The 16,837-nt window shown below is 38.8% G+C and overlaps 1 pseudogene; it reads left to right on the forward strand.

Annotated features, from left to right (window-relative positions):
- The first annotated feature begins 15,973 nt into the window (after positions 1-15,973).
- LOC136162743 (large ribosomal subunit protein P1 pseudogene) lies at positions 15,974-16,477 on the forward strand (annotated as a pseudogene).
- Positions 16,478-16,837: the final 360 nt, after the last annotated feature.

Raw genomic sequence — 16,837 nt, forward strand, 5'->3', positions numbered from 1 at the left:
ATTGAGGGATATTTAGATTATTTCCATCTTGCAGTTATTGTGAATAGTACTGCAATGAACATTGGCATGCTAGTATCTGCTTGAGTCCTTGTTTTCAATACTTTTGAGTATATGACTAAAAATAGAACTATACAGTCTTGGGGGTAGTTCTCGTTTAACTTTTTGTTAGACTGTTTTTACTGCACCATTTTATACTCCCTTATCCTGGCTAGTGCTGGTCATTTTCTCTTTTTTGTTAGTTACCATCCTAGTGGATATGAGGTGGTATCTCAGTGGATTTCATTTGCATTTTCCTACTGATTAGTGATACTGAGCATCTTTTCATGTCATTGACCATTTGTATATCTTCTTGGAGAAATGTCTATTCAAGGCCTTTTCCCATTTTTTAATTGGGGTTTTGTTGTTGAGTTATAGGAGTTCTCTGTATAGTCTCGATAGTAATCCTTTATCAGATGTAGTTTTGTAAAATTTCCCTCATTCTGTGAGTTGCCTTTTTTTTTTTTTTTTGATAGTTGCACTGAATGGCATTTGGGATCTCAGTTCCCTAACCAGGGATTGAACCCATGCCCCTTGCAGTGGAAGTGCAGTCTTAACCACTGGACTGGCAGGGAAGTCCAACTGTGGGTTACCTTTTAACTGTGGTGATATGTCTTTTGATACACAACATTTTAAAATTTTCATACAGTCTAGTTTGCCTATTTTTTTATTTTGTTGCCTTTGGTGGTGTCATAGCCAATAAATCATTGCCAAATTCACTATTGTAAAGCTTCTAGCTGTTTCCTTTTAAGGGTTTATAGTTTGGAGTCTTACACCTTATGTCTTTCATTCATTTTGAGTTAAATTTTATATATGGGATTAGGTAAAGTTTCAACTTTATTCCTTCTGCATGTGGGTATCCAGTTTTCTCAGCACAATTTATTGAAAAGACTGTATTTTCCTCATTGAATTGTCTTGACACCCTTGTCAAAAATTACTTGATCATATAAGTGAGGATTTTTTTTCTAGGTTTTATTCAATTCCATTTGTCTCTATGCAATATCACATGAGTTTATTACTGTAGCTTTACAATATGTTTTGAAATCAGAAGTTGTGGCTCTTTCAGCTTTATTCTTCTTTTTCAAGATTTTCTTTGGCTTTGCATTGTCCTTTGAGGCATCATATGAATTTTAGGATGAATTTTTCTATTTTTTGAAAAGTGTCATTGGGATTTTGATAGGGATGGCACTGAATCTGTAGATTACTTTAGGTATTATTGACATTTTAGCAATATTAAGTCTATCAATCCATGGACATAGGTTATTTCCATTTATTTATATCTTTAATTTCCTTCGGTAATGTTTTGTGGTTTTCACTGTATTGTTACAAACCTTTCACCTCCTTGGTTAAGTTAGTTTCTAAGTATTTTATTCTTTCTGATGCTGTTGTAAATGGGACTGCTTGTGTATTTTTTTTCAGATTGTTCATTGTAGTATATAGAAATGCAAGTGATTTTTGTGTGTTGACACTAAATCCTGCCACTGTGTTGAATTTGTTTGTTACAACAGTTTCTTTGTGGAGTCTTTAGGGTTTCTACATGTGAGATCATATCATCTGCAAAGAGATAATTTTACTTCTTCCTTTCCAATATGAGTGCCTTTTGTTTCTTCTTCTTGCCTAATTTATCTGCTAGATCTTCCAGTGCTGTGTTGAACAGAGGTGTCAAAAGCAGGTGTTTTTGTCTTTTTCCTGATCTTTGAGGGAAAGCATTCAGACTTTCACCATTAAGTATGATTTTCACTATGTGTTCTCATATGTGGTTATTATATGAAACTTGTTGTCTTCTGTTCTTGGTTTGTTGAGTGTTTTTATCATGAAATGGTGTTCAATTTTGTCAAATGCTTTTTCTGCATCAGTTGAAGTATTTATGTGGCTTTTCTTCATTTTGTTAATGTAGTATGTTACATTGATTTTCACATGTTGAATCATCTTTGGATTCCAGGAATGAATTCCACTTAGTTATGGTATATAATCCTTTTGATATTCTGCTGAATTTGGTTTACTAGTGTTTTGTTGAGAATATTTGCATCCATTCATAAGGAATGTTGGTCTGCTGTTTTTTCTTGCAGTGTCTTTGTCTGACTTTAGTATCTGGGTAATACTGAACTCATAGAATGAGTTAGGAAGTTTCCCTTCATTAAGTTTTTGGGAAAAGTTTGAGAAATGTTGGCATTAATTCTTCTTTGAGTGTTTTATAGAATTAACCAATGAAGTCATCAGGTCTAGGGATTTTGTCATATATTTGATTACTAATTCAACATCCTTATTAGTTATGGGCTTATTCAGATTTTTCTATTTCTTTGTGATTTACTCTTGGTTCATTTTGTGTTTGTAGGAATTTGTCCATTTAATTTAGATTATCCAAATTACATTATGTCTGACTCGATGAATATGAGTTTGAGCAAGCTCTGGGAGTTGGTGATAGACAGGGAAGCCTGGCATGCTGCAGACCATGGAGTCACAGAGTCAGACATGACTGAACAACTGAACTGATTGACTAATTGATCCAAATTATTGGCCTACAGTGGTTCATAGTGTTCTGTTACAATCATTTTTATTTCTGTAGAATTGGTAATATTTCCATTTTTATTTCTTTTTTAAAGTTTATTTATTTATTTTTGGCTGTGCTGGATCTTTGTTACCGCACAGGCTTTCTTCTAGCTGCAGTGAGCAAGGGCTATTCTCTAGTGGCAGTGTGAGGGCTTCTCATTGCCGTGGCTTCTCTTGTTGCTGAGTACAGGCTCTAGGGCATGTGGGCTTCAGGAGTCGTGGTACATGGGCTCAGTAGTTGTGACTCCTGGCCTCTAGGGCACAGGCTCAATAGTTGTGGTGCATGGGCTTAGCCCCTCCATGGTATGTGGGATCTTCTAGTATCAGGGATCTAACTTACATCTCCTGTACTAGCAGACAGATTCTTTACCATCTGAACCATCAGGGAAGCCCTTATCTTTGTTGTTTTCCTTTTTTCTGCTAACTTTGAGTTTAGTTCTTCTTTTTCTAGTTCCTTAAATTGTAAAGTTATGTTATTGTTTTGAGATCTTTCTTGTTCCCCCCCACCTCTTTAGCAATGATTTCACTACACCTGTAAGTTTTGGTATGTTGTGTTTTTATTTTCATTCTTTTCTGAGTACTTTCTAATTTCCCTCGTTATTTCTTCTTTGATCTCTTGGTTGTTAAGAGTATATTATTTGATTTCCTCAAATGTGTGAATTTTCCAGTTTTATTTGTGATAAAGCTATAATAGAGAAGATATTTTGTATGATATCAATCTTTTAAAATCTATTGAGACTTAATCTGTGAGGTAACATAAAAAGTCCACTTTCCACATGCCCCTCCAGGCATAAAGACGGTGATAGCCCCCCCAACGTACTTCACCGTCCCTTACTGGTTCTTTTAATCCTGCCCACACCTTTGTAAATAGTTTCCTTATTAAATTCTATTCAGTTTTCCTTTGGGTGTGCCAACTAGTTTTCTGCCAGAACTCTGACTGCTTCATCACTGTCCATGTTCTCCCTTTACTGTATTTATTCATTTCAAGAATTTTATTCTCATTTTAGCAGAGTTTCTAGAGGCAACAGAAATAAGTGCCATATGTTCAATCTGCTGTATTTAGCTGTTAAATATTCTTTTTTTCCCAATATCTTTTCCTATGCAGAAGTATCTGACTCTTATTTTCTTTGATATAACATACTGATTATCTCGAGTGCCCAAAGCAAAGACTGGAGGCTTGATCTATAAATTGAAAAGACAGGTTCCAATTCAGGGACAAGCACAGTGGTAGGCAAAGCAGAAGCATCATACTATAAAGAATGACAAAGTCCATACAGTGCAGGATGACCTTCCACTCATTCTCTTGAGTTTCTCCATGCCCTAAAAGCTGAAAACCAGAAGGATGACAGTTTTATTCCCTAACACCCACCAACCAGAAGATTCAAGATTTTTTTCCCTGGAAAAAGTAGCTATATAGAAAATTAGAAAGTTTTAACATATATGCTTCATCATTCCACAGTGAAGCTCACCAGGTAAAAGTCTGGCACACAATCTTTCAGTGTTTTAGAGCCTTATTTTAAAATATGAATGAACAACAAAAGATCACTAGATAGTTGAAACAGATTTAAGCAAGAGAGACAAAGACAACCAACAGCAAAAGAACAAACAAACCATAACAAAAATTCAAAAACAGGAGAATCAATTCGGGACTCAAAAGCAAATGAAACAAGAACATTGGGTTAGTCTGGAGGAAAAATGGAGCAGTGCCTTAAAATTCTGAAGAACAATTATTTCCAATCTACAATTTTATACCTAGGCAAATTATCACCCTGGTAAGGAAGGTTAAATAATGACACTTTTGTTCAGAAACACTAAGTGATGTGAAAAAAGAAGAAGCCAGGAAAAAGAAAGGCATAGTATCCAGGAAACAGAAGATCTGACATATAAGCAAGGGGGAAAGAACTCCCAGGATTTTAGTGCTGGGAAATTTCAGGATGATAGCTGGGCAGTAAACCTAGTGAGCAACCAGTATAGATAAGAGGGTTCCAAGATGGATATTTCCAGGGAGAAAACTACATGTAGAGTATCTGAGGTATTTTAATGTGTTCTGAAATGATTTTTTAGTTCTATTGGATAGTTTTGGAGTTGAATTACTGATTTTGACATGGGAAAAAGCAAACAAGTAACCAAAAGACCCCAAGGCAGTTATCAATACTGGGAAAAACAAAAGTTGTTCAAGAATGAAATGTTACCATAGTACACACTATCATAACTGTGAATAATATAAACTAATTATAATAATGTAAATAATAAACATTCATTTAAATAAAAATGCCAATGTAACTAATTTGGTAAATGGATATGCAGAAGTATATGTGAGCAAATATATTTGAGGGAGATTATTTAAGACAGATAAATCTTCACTTACCATAATAGCTAAAAGAATTGCTTAAGAGGAATGAAAGGAAATTCTCTGGTAGTCCAGTGGCTAAGACTCCACGCTCCCAATTCAGGGGGCTGGGGTTTGATCAGAAGTAAATCTCACATGCTGCAACTAAGACCCAGCACAGTCAAATAAATAAAAATAAAATTTAAAAATAAATTTTAAAAAGAAGTGGGAATTTGAGAATAAGGCCAAAGGGTCAGAATTCTACTCTTCTATTTAATTTTTTAAAAGAGATGTATGGGTTGATCTTATAAAAAATGAAAAGAAAAACCTATCACGTTGGTGCTCTGAGGACCTGAATAATAGTCACATAGCAATATTTCTCTCTCTCTTCTCACCATATTCTAAGACCTCTGTTTCCATGTAAAGAGTTCTTGGAATTTATGTGGTATATCACAAGTGTTCTGTGAATTTGTTCTCTTGGCTGCCTTGACATTTCTGTTCTTGCTCTTCTCTTTTCAGAGGCAAACTGAAGGCCACACCCCTGCTGGCTGCTGACTCTCACTGATCTCTGCTCCCAGGCTGCCAATACCTGGTGTCAAGTTGATGTTTGTGCCAACGATGCTACTTCTTGTCACTGCTGAAGCTGCTGTCTCCGAGGTTGTCAATATTTTACACTCTACTGCCCCCACACAACTGTGTTTTTCTAAATGGGAGAATGTTCTCTCAATTCGCAAAATCAGGAAACAATTTTCTCTCCTGAGTATCTGCTTTTATTTTTTATGAATACGATGAACATGCCACTGAGTTTTCTTTTGGTGGACTGGCTTCTAGAAAAGCTCTTAGCTAAATCGACTTGTAATTCTAGAGGTGGAGAGTATCTTATGGTTTTTATGTTTGTGTATTATTTTTAAGTGACTTTTAGACTTTTAATTTTGTGTTTTCACTTGTCTTTTCTTCATTCAATACTGTATTTATTTTGGTAAGGTGACTAAAATTCTTTTTTGGAAATGGGAAAATATAAATAATTGAATAAAAATGACAAAAATTTTTTAGATTAAAAAATTTTCCCCTTATTAAAATCCCTTTATCTTAGGAATCAGGACTGAATTCATGGTTGCTGTCTTGATCACTATAGCTTTATACAAATCTTAAGACTGGATACTGTTTCCTTCAAATTCTTCTGTTTCAAAATTGTCTTAGACATTTTAGTTCCTTTGTCTTTCCAATAAATTTTAGAATAGGCTTGTTTATATTTATAAAAATTTCTGCTTTTTAAAAATTTAAAAACTTTAAAAGAATTTTAAAAGAATTTTTAAAACACCTTTCAGTTCAGTTCAGTTCAGTTGCTCAGTCATGTCAACTCTTTGCGACCCCATGAACTGCAGCACTCCAGGCCTCCCTGTCCATCACCAACTCCTGGAGTCCACCCAAACCCATGTCCATTGAGTCAGTGATGCCATCCAACCATCTCATCCTCTGTTGTCCCCTTCTCCTTCTGCCCTCAATCTTTCCCAGCATCAGGGTCTTTTCCAATGAGTCAACTCTTTGCATCGGGTGGCCAAAGTTTTGGAGTTTCAGCTTCAGCATCAGTCCTTCCAATGAACACTCAGGACTGATCTCCTTTAGGACGGACTGGTTGGATCTCCTTTTAGTCCAAGGGATTCTTAAGAATCTTCTCCAACACCACAGTTCAAAAGCATCAATTTTTCTGTGCTCAGCTTTCTTTATAGTCCAACTCTCCATCCATACATGACCACTGGAAAAACCATTGCCTTGACTAGACGGACCTTTCTTGGCAAAATAACGTCTCTGCTTTTTAATATGCTGTCTGTTGCTGCTGCTAAGTCACTTCAGTCGTGTCCGACTCTGTGTGATCCCATAGACAGCAGCCCACCAGGCTCCCCCATCCCTGTGATTCTCCAGCCAAGAACACTGGAGTGGGTTGCCATTTCCTTCTCCAATGCATGAAAGTGAAAAGTGAAAGTGAAGTTGCTCAGCCATGTCCAACTCTTAGCGACCCCATGGACCACAGCCTACCAGGCTCCTCCATCCATGGGATTTTCCAGGCAAGAGTACTGGAGTGGGGTGCCATTGCCGTCTCCGAATATGCTGTCTAGGTTGGTCATAACCTGAGATATAATTCACATACTATAAAATTCACATTTTTAAAGTATACATTTCAGTGGCTTTTTAATATTTTCAGAGTTGTGTAACCATCATCACTGCCTAATTCCAGAATATTTATATCATCTCAGAAAGAAAGCCCATACTCATTACCAGTCACTCGTTCAATCATTTGAAGACCTTAGGGAAAAAAAAGCTTGAGTCCCTGGAGGAAGAGGGAATTCTGGTTTGGACTCAAGCCTACAACTCAACTCTTCTCTGAATCTCTCGCCTGCCGGCTAGTTTTATACTCACCAGGCCCCACACTCGTGCGAACCAATTTCTACTCTGGAGAGCCCTGAGTAATACAGAGTTGGAAATCATTTAATATCTGCCTTTTCTGTCTATGTTTTTCATTTAGCATATTATTTTTAAGGTTCCTTCATGTTCTAGCATTTTTTCATCTATGAAAAATAGATTAATCCATTTTTCACCCCTTTTTATGGCTGAATAATAGTCTACTGTATAGATATATCACATTTTTTTTATCCATTCATTCATTGATGAACTTTTGGGTTCCCACTTCTGTCTATTATGAATAATGATGCTATAAACATTTATGTACAAGTTTTTGTGGGGGCAAGTTTCAGTTCTCTTGGATTATCTTACATTCCTCTCAGCATTGCACGACAGTTCTAATTCCTCTGCTGCTGCTGCTAAGTCCCTTCAGTCGTGTCCGACTCTGTGCGACCCCGTAGACGGAAGCCCACCAGGCTCCCCCGTCCCTGGGATTCTCCAGGCAAAAATACTGGAATGGGTTGCCATTTCTTTCTCCAATGCATGAAAGTGAAAGGTGAAAGTCAAGTCACTAAGACGTGTCCAACTCTTAGCAACCCTGTGGACTGCAGCCTACCAGGCTCCTTCGTCCATGGGATTTTCCAGGCAAGAGTACTGGAGTGGGGTGCCATTTCTTTCTCCATCTAATTCCTCTACATCCTCACAAATACTTATTAGTGCTTATCTTTTTTATTATTGTCATCATAGTGGGAAAAGTGATATCTTGTGATTTTGATTTTATTTCCTTGGTAGCTAATGATGTTGAAAATTTTTCCTACTTATGTCTAGAGTCATCAATGGGCTGCCTTATGCATTCTGTCCATTTTATAGCTGAATTTAGTAGGAGAGATTTGAAATATGCATTCTTCATTTTACCTGAAAACAGAAAGTTGCTAGTTTTCAATACTTACAACAAGAGTTTCTTTACATTTTCTAATTGTTATTGCCGATGAATATGAATGCAGTTGGATTTTTTTAATGTTGATTTCCTGTGAGCTTGCTAAATTCTTTTTAATTCTAGCGTTTTATCATCTGCATATAATGAAGGCTTGTTTCTATCTTTCCAATCCTTGTTTATTTATTTTACATGAGTGTACTGCTAAGAACTCTGGACAAAAAGGTAAATTAGAAATGGTGATATGACATTCCTATGTTCTTCCTGGTCCTAAATGGAGTATTTTCTGTTTCACCTTTAAATGTAATAACATTTGGAGTAGGTTTTGGTAAATATATATTATCAGGTTAAGAAAATTCCTTTCTAGCTTTTTTACTGTGTTGTTTTTGTTTAAATTTTGAATATGTATTATTGGATTTTATTACATGTCTTTTCTTCATGTATTGAAAAGATACATATTTTTTTTTTCTTTTCAGCTCTTACCATGATGGATTTTCTAATATTAAACACATGTGGTAGATTGTTTGCAAAGATGGCTACAACCATTCCTCCCATCCTTTTTGCTCTTGATACCCTGAAAATGTGAAATCCCCTTCCCCTTGAATCTGCTCTGGCCTTGTGTTCTGTTTTATTAGAATATAGCCAAAGCAGCTTAGAAATTTCTGATATTGGCCTCCAGACACTTTGTTTTTTGCTCTCTCTCTCTGAGAATGCTTCTCTCAACATGGAAAAAGCCTTCAGTGATAGATTTCATGGAGAGAGAGGCTGAGGATCCCAGCCATTCCAGACATCCCAAATGAGGGCCTGGATAGTATGAAGGTGAGTCATCTCAGGTCATCCACCTGAGGTTTTGGCTGACCACAGCCATGCAAGTGACATAGGCAAGGCCAGGCCAGCCCAGCCTTCCCATAGCATAGCGAAAAAGAATAAATTGTTGTTTCAAGCCTGTTTTTGACTGTTGTTATTTTGTTTTTTTGTGTGTGGAGAGGGGTTGTTTGTTTTAATGCAGCATACATGACTGAAAAATGTCAAATTAGCAGGTTGGGAAAACAAACTCATGACCACTAGAAAAGATTCCTGATCTTGATGTCTGACATAGTACCAGGAAGGAGCAGGGTTCTCATTGTTTGTCATGGAATCTGAGGCAGGTTTCTTTCATGCAGTAGCAATTCCTAGATGTTCCTCTGAACAGCGTTCTTAGGATTTTTCCCACTGCCTTCTTTGGGGCTTAAAGACTGGTGCCTTTTGAACCTAACAGAACTAGTCATTTTTTATCTTTATCACCAAAAGCAGTCTAGTTAGTATTAGTCTGGCCTGGAATGAACCCGAAGCATCCATAATGTTTAGACGTTTCCCTAGATAAAATAGGAGGAAAAAGGATGACTCTGCTTCTGAGGACCCTGGAACACCAGGCAGAGTTGATTCTGTTGCTGGGAACATCATATTCTTCTCTTAGAGGGTTTCCTAGAGTCAGCAGAATTAGAATTCCTCTCACTGTGGGAGGTTAGAATGGAGCTTTCTCCACCTGAGCCAGCTCAACTGACTGCAGCCTCACCTTATCTTCACAGTTCACAGTAGCCTTCTCTAGGTACCCTCTCACCAGAACACAATAGCAGGCTCAGGTCTAGAGTTGCTTTCCCTAAAACAATGAAGAAAGAAATATCTGTCTTCGTACAGTACAGTGAAATATAATAGAATTGACAAGTAGTTAAAAATAAGATAAGGCAAGCTCAAATAGTCAAGTAAGTCATCTTACATTTTGCATTTATTGACGAGCCTTTAAGAACTAATGTCACAGGACTTTAAATAGAGAAAGCAGCAGTGAGGAAACACTGATGAATGAAAGGGAAAGTGTTAGTGGCTCAGGTGTGTCCATTCTTTGTGATCCCATGGACTGTAGCCCGCCAGGCCCCTCTGTCCATGGATTCTCCAGGCAAGAATACTGGAGCGAGTTGCCATTTCCTCCTCCAGGGGATCTTCCCTACCCAGGAATCGAAACCAGGTATCCTGCATTGCGGGCAGAATTTTTACCATCTGAGCCACCAGGGAAGCCAACACTGATAGCATATTTCAAAGATTTCTTCTGCAGCACGTCTTCACTGAAATAGTCAAATATCACTCATACACACACACACATACACACACACACACACGTGCATCCACATACCTCTCTACTACATCAACAGACTAAAAACTTTCAAGTAAGGAATTTGAAGCAAAGGAGGGAAATTATTGAGTTCCTTGGAGTTCTTTGGAACATCCAGAATTATAACATTTTAGAGAAAAGTCATACTATTTTATTTTCAAAATACCAATAAAGTTGGGGTTTGTTAGGTGAGTGAACTGGAGAGCTTTGAGGACAAAGGAGTTGAACCTTTACATGTGAGAATAGTTATAAAGATGATATGAAATCTAAGCTGGATAAGCAACCCAGTAGTTCTGTTAGAGTCATGATTTGTTGTTGTTTAGTTGCTAAGTAGATCCCAATGGACTATAGCCTGGGCTTCCCTGGTGGCTCAGCGGTAAAGAATCCACTTGCAATGCAAGAGCCATAGAAGGCACAGACTCGATCCCTGGGTTGGGAAGATCCCCTGGAGGCGGGCATGGCAACCCAGCCCAGTATTCTTATCTGGAGAAGCCCATGGACAGAGGAGCCTGGTGGGACAGAGTCCATAGGGTTACAAAGAGTCAGACATGACTGGAAGTGACTTAGCATGCACGCACGGACTGTAGCCCCCCAGGCTCCTCTGTCCATGGGATTCTCCAGGCAAGAATGCTGGAATGGGTTGCCATTTCCTTCTCCAGGGAATCATCCCAACATGGGGATAGAACTCACGTCTCTTGCATCTCCTGCACTGGCAGGCAGATTCTTTACCACTGAGCCACCAGGGAAACCCAGGGGCATGATTACTGGGATTGATTCTTAGTGTGGATATGACTCAGCAGGGCAAATTTTCTGTTCTTATTTTTCTAACTGTACTACTGAAGTCATTGTTAACTTTTTTTGAGTTAATGCATTGGTCTAGATTTGGGAATGATTGTTATCCTCTGGCAGGAAAGCATATGCATAAATAACAGTCCATTTGGCAAGCTGCTTTTCAATCACATTTTCACCTATTTTCCTCCATAATATTTGTATTTGTCAGAAGCTTTTTTTTCTCTATGCAGGTTTCTGTCCTGCAGTTAACACGGAATTTTGCCTGTGATCCCACTGTGATTTATCTACCTAGAGACTGTAGCTAAGAGAGATCTGGGATGGAAAAGAGCAGGAATCTCTGACTATATATGGGTAGTTTGGATAATTTTCAACATCCTGATTTAAACTTACAAATTCAGCATATTTAAAATGATCACCTGAAAACTTTTTGTAAGAAATTCCATGCAAACATGCTTTGGAGGGATTTATCTTTGGAGGCAGCTCACTGGGGTATGTTTTAAGAGAATTTGGTAGGTTGACATGTAGGGAGTTACCAGAATAAAAACCCAGTGGATAAATGGGCCAAAGATGAAACAGGGACTTCACAGCGGAGAAAACGCAATTAGATGACCAAGGAGCAGCATGTGGAAAACGCGCTGAAGAGCTGCTCCTTGTGTTGGGGAAATGATAGCATTCAGGTACAGTTCTATACCTGTCAGGCTGGCAAAAATTGATATCTGATACTACTGAGTGTTGCCAATGACGTGGAACAGCGCAAGCCATAATGCTCTGTTGGTGGGAGTGTGCATTGAGATAGTAACTGGAAAACAATTTGGTATTATATAGTAAAGTTGAAGATGTACCTATTATACAGCCCAGTGTTCTCACTTCAAGGTATATGTTCTAAAGAAACCCTCAAACACGTGTACATGGGGACATGGGCCAATCTAATCAGAGTGGCTCTGTTTATAACAGCATATTAGAAGCAGCACAAGTGTCCACCAGCAGTGGAATGGATACCCTGTAACAATATACGGTGCAATACTATATAACAGTATTAATTCAAAAGCTATAACAACATGGATGAGTCTCAAGAATATAATTTTGAATGAAAATGTGCAAGAAACAATGCTTAGAATATGATTCTGTTCAAATAAAATTCAGAAGCATGCAAAACTAAACACTGTTGTATAGATGTATACAAACTTATTAAGGCTCAAAAAATTACAGAATAACAACATTTAGGATAGTGTTTTATCTCTAAAAAAGAAAGGAAAATGGGGCAGAGAGAGGCACACAGGTAATAGTAACATTCTTTATTTTTAAATTAATATTTATACAGGTATGCTTTTAAATATGACTTTCTTGATTGCATATGTAGCATAAATAATATATAATATAAAGTATTACTTTGAAACATTTTGTAATTTTTTTTCTCCTCTTGATAATAAAATCACTTTTAAGTGAAAACAAAAGTCACCAAGACATGACTTCATGTCTTTAGAGTTACAAAGTCAGTTTCCATGTTTATTTTTAAACTGGTCAAAAAAATCACCCTTCCAGTTTAGGTAAAATGCTGTCAACAGTGCTATAGCCATGAAAGTGATCTGCAAGAGTTTCAAGTCACCAGATTTAACCATGCATTTTCTTCACACAGTTTTATTTCAAGATAAAAGAGCATATTTATTCCCTAAAACATCTGCTTGAAATATTAAAGTAGATAATATTTTGAACAACAATTCTCATCTCCTAGCTGTACATTAGATGCACCCAGAGACTAAACAAATAAAATGTTAATGCCCGAGCCCCATCTAGACTAAGTGAGTCAAGATCTATAGGGATGGAGCCTGGGCTTCAGAATTTTCTTCAAAAATCCCCCAAGTTATTCTAATTCAAAGCCACAATTGTAAAGTACTATTTTAAAGTTAATTTCTCAACCAGCATTCTTTATACTGCTGTTGCAAAATTCTTAAGTGTATCATAAATCAATTTGGTAGGTTTCTAACATTTAGGAAATAAAAAGAATTTGGATTAGAAAGTATCAGATTGTATCACATTTTATTTCAAGGGTGTGTGTTTATGTGTGTGTGTGTGTGTGTGTAGAATGAATGGCAATATAAAATACAGGATTTATTACACAGTACATTTGAAAAACAGTTCTAAGCAAAACTACTTTAAGATATAATAGGGATCCTTTCTATAGAGTTTGAGATGATGGAGTAGCAATATCACACTGTTTGTAGAGTTTGAAACCTGGCTTTTTCCCTTATGCCCTCAGGTAAATGACCCTCTTGGTATTAGTTCTTGCATCATAACAATCTCTTGGATGCTTGCAAAAGAGTTTAGAAAACTGCACAGTCATGAACCACAGCCCCGGGAGACTGCCTTCATTCTAGAAACCAGTCAAAAATTTCAGGGTTCTCAGGGCCACCCTCATATCAGACCAGCTGGCTACAAAGTCAGGATTCTCATGAACATCCTCAGGTTTGATAATTCACTAGAAAGATTCACTGCAGACAGGGACTGCAGCCATGAAATTTAAAGGTGCTTGCTCCTTGGAAGAAAAGCTACAACAAACCTAGACAGCAAATTAAAAAGCAGAGACATCGTTTTGCCAACAAAGGTCTCCATGGTCAAAGCCATGGTTTTTCCAGTAGTCATGTATGGATGTGAGAGTTGGACTATAAAGAAGACTGAATACTGAAGAATGGATGCTTTTGAATTGTGATCTGGAGAAGACTCTTGAGAGTCCCTTGGACTGCAAGGAGATCAAACCAGTCAGTCCTAAAGGAAATCAACCGTGAATATTCATTGGAAGGAATGATGCTGAAGATGAAGCTCCAATACTTTGGCTACCTGATGTGAAGAACTGACTTGTTGGAAAAGACCCTGATGCAGGGAAAGATTGAGGGCAGGAGGAGAAGGGGACAACAGAGGATGAGATGGTTGGATGGTATCACTGACTCGTTGGACATGAGTTTGAGCAAGCTCCAGGAGTTGGTTATGGACAGAGAAGCCTGGAAGCCCATGGGGTTGCAAAGAGTCACAGATGAGCAAGCAAACTGACTCAGCAGCAGCAAAGCACACAGGCCCACAGAGATGCCCAGCCTCCAACGACACTACTCTTCACTAAACACCAAAAGAGAAGTGGAAACAATTCCCACAGGCCATTCCTTGGTCCTGAATGTTGCCTATTCCCAAGCTGAAGGCCAGAAACACACTTAACTATCAATGGGGGATGCTAACATGCTGTAGAGTTGGTTGGATCACATCACTGACTCAATGGATACGAATTTAAGCAAGCTCTAGGAGTTAGTGAAGGAGAGGGAAGATTGGTGGGCTGCAGTCCACAGGTTCACAAAGAGTGGGACACGACTCAGTGACTGAACAACAGCAGAAAGACAGAGTGCTCTGAAAGCTGTCATACTTGAGTCATATTTTTCTATAAGCAAGGGATACAAATTAGAACCAGCCAAAGGAAGAGACACATAGAGCTCAGTATGGGAGAGTTCCAAATGCAAAGCTTCCACAATCCTCAGGATGTGTTACCCTCCAGACATTGAAGTGTGACAGTTCTCAAAAAGCATTGCCAACCACAGAAGCTCACCTGAGATTTGGTACCCAGAGTTTTTGTTGGAGCTTCATTGCAGAGGTTTGATTGATTGAATTATTGTACATGTGATTGAATTCAATCTCCAGTTTCCCTTCCCTTCTTAGAAGTCAGGTTGATACCACGTGTCCCAAAGTCCCAGCCTTCTAACCACATAATTGGTCTATTGCCCTGGTCAGCCCCCACCTTGAATCATCTTGTTAGCATAAACTACCCAGGGACCCACCAGGGGTCTCCTTGTTAGCATAAATGTTCAGTGTGCTCCAAGGGGCCCACCATGAATACTTTGCCACTTGGAAAATTCCAGGTATGTAAAAGTTATCTTCTGGAGTTAGGAACAAAGACAAACCTTTCTTTGGAGGTCAAATATTTTACTACCCAGTAGTATGAGCTGCTCAAAATTCTCCAAGCCAGGCTTCAGCAATACGTGAACCGTGAACTTCCAGATGTTCAAGCTGGATTTAGAAAAGGCAGAGGAACCAGAGATCAAATTGCCAACATTGGCTGGATCATCAAAAAAGCAAGAGAGTTCCAGAAAAACATCTATTTCTGCTTTATTGACTATGCCAAAGTCTTTGACTGTGTGGATCACAATAAACTGTGGAAAATTCTGAAAGAGATGGGAATACCAGACCAACACCTGACCTGCCTCTTGAGAAACCTATATGCAAGTCAGGAAGCAACAGTTAGAACTGAACATGGAACAACAGACTGGTTCCAAAGAGGAAAAGGAGTACGTCAAGGCTGTATATTGTCACCCTGCTTATGTAACTTATATTCAGAGTACATCATGAGAAACACTGGGCTGGAAGAAGCACAAGCTGGAATCAAGATTGCTGGGAGAAATATCAATAACCTCAGATATGCAGATGACATCACCCTTATGGCAGAAAGTGAAGAGGAACTAAAAAGCCTCTTGATGAAAGTGAAAGAGGAGAGTGAAAAAGTTGGCTTAAAGCTCAACATTCAGAAAACTAAGATCATGGCATCTGGTCCCATCACTTCGTGGGAAATAGATGGGGAAACAGTGGAAACAGTGTCAGACTTTACTTCTTGGGGCTCCAAAATCACTGCAGATGGTGATTGCAGCCATGAAATTAAAAGATGCTTACTCCTTGGAAGGAAAGTGATGACCAACCTAGGTAGCATATTAAAAAGCAGAGACAAAAAAAAAAAAGCAGAGACATCTCTTTCCTCCGCTGCCGCTAAGGTGCTCGGTTCTTCCGAGGAAGCTAAGGCCGTTTTGGGGTGAGGCCCTCACTTCATCCGGCGACTAGCACCGCGCCCGGCAGCCCCCACCTAGCACTCGCCTGCACCATGGTCTCCATCTCAGAGCTCGCCTGCATCTACTCTGCCCTCATTCTGCACGACGATGAGGTGACGGTCACGGAGGATAAGATCAATGCCCTCGTTAAAGCAGCCGGTGTAAATGTTGAGCCTTTCCGGCCAGGTTTGTTTGCAAAGGCTTTGGCCAATGTCAACATCGGGAGCCTCATCTGCAATGTGGAGGCTGGTGGACCTGCCCCAGCAGCTGGTGCTGCACCAGCAGGAGGTCCTGCCCCAGCCACCACTGCTGCCCCAGCTGAGGAGAAGAAAGTAGAAGCAAAGAAAGAAGAATCTGAAGAGTCTGATGATGACATGGGCTTTGGTCTTTTTGACTAAACCTCTTTAGTAACACATTCAATAAAAAGCTGAGCTGTTTGCTGCTAAAAAAAAAAAAAAAAGCAGAGACATTACTTTGCCAACAAAGGTCCATCTAGTCTGGACCTGTGTGTGGATCACAATAAACTGTGGAAAATTCTGAAAGAGATGGGAATACCAGACCAACACCTGACCTGCCTCTTGAGAAACCTATATGCAGGTCAGGAAGCAACAGTTAGAACTGAACATGGAACAACAGACTGGTTCCAAATAGGAAAACTACTGGTTTTTTCAGTAGTCATGTATGGATGTGAGAGTTGGACTGTGAAGAAAGCTGAGCACCGAAGAATTGATGCTTTTGAACTGTGGTGTTGGAGAAGACTCTTGAGAGTCCCTTGGGCTGCAAGGAGATCCAACCAG

This window comes from Muntiacus reevesi, chromosome 3, assembly GCF_963930625.1.
Source record: "Muntiacus reevesi chromosome 3, mMunRee1.1, whole genome shotgun sequence".
Taxonomy (NCBI): Eukaryota; Metazoa; Chordata; class Mammalia; order Artiodactyla; family Cervidae; genus Muntiacus; species Muntiacus reevesi.